This window comes from Bison bison, unplaced genomic scaffold (genome assembly GCF_000754665.1).
Source record: "Bison bison bison isolate TAMUID 2011002044 unplaced genomic scaffold, Bison_UMD1.0 scf7180017854892, whole genome shotgun sequence".
NCBI lineage: Eukaryota > Metazoa > Chordata > Mammalia > Artiodactyla > Bovidae > Bison > Bison bison.
Window position 1 is genome coordinate 13,933 of NW_011485465.1, and position 883 is coordinate 14,815.

Sequence of the window (883 nt, forward strand, 5' to 3'; positions counted from 1 at the left end):
AGCTAGTCAATCCTAAAGGAAATCAGTCCTGAATATTCATTGGAAGGACTGATGCTGAAGCTGAAACTCCAATACTCTGACCACCTGATGTGAAGAACTGACTCACTGGAAAAGAACCCAATGCTTGGAAAGATTGAAGACAGCAGGAGAAAGGGACGAGAGAGGTTGAGATGGTTGGATAGCATCACTAAATCAACGGACATGAGTTAGAGCAAGCTCTGGGAGTTGGTGATGGACAGGGAAACCTGGCGTGCTGCAGTTCACGGGGTCACAAAGAGTTGGACACGAATGAACTGAGCCTTCTAACCTGCCTTTCTAGTGTCCACACCATCTTCAGTGATATTTTTAACTGCCTAATGAACTATTCCAGTTCTTGCAAAAAAAACTTCTTCCTTCTCAAGGATGTATTTTGTTTATGGTCTGCATGTTTTCTCACTGGACTGAAACTTTCCCTTGCAGAGAGGCTACTACCCCATTTTGTGGTAAAAGTTCTTTTGGAAAACATTATTCCTATCTGGGAAACAATTGTCAAATGTCAAAGTGATCAAGGAGCCCATTTTACTGGTGAGGTACTTCCAACAAGTGTGCACTGTATGGCCAGTTTTACACTTTCACTGCACTTACCACCCTCAATCCTTTGGTTAAGTTGAAAGCACTGATGGTGCTATTAAGGCTCAATTAGGAAAATTTGCAGAGGTCCTCCACGTACTTTGGTTAAGAGCACTGTCATTGGTCCTTCTGAATCTTAGATCCATCCCTTATTATTTTTTTTGACTACACCATGGCCTGCAGGATCTTAGTTCCCCTGACAAGGGATCGAAACCCTAGGCCCTCAAGAAATCGAAAGCATTAAGTCCTGACCACTGGACTGCCAGTGAATTAC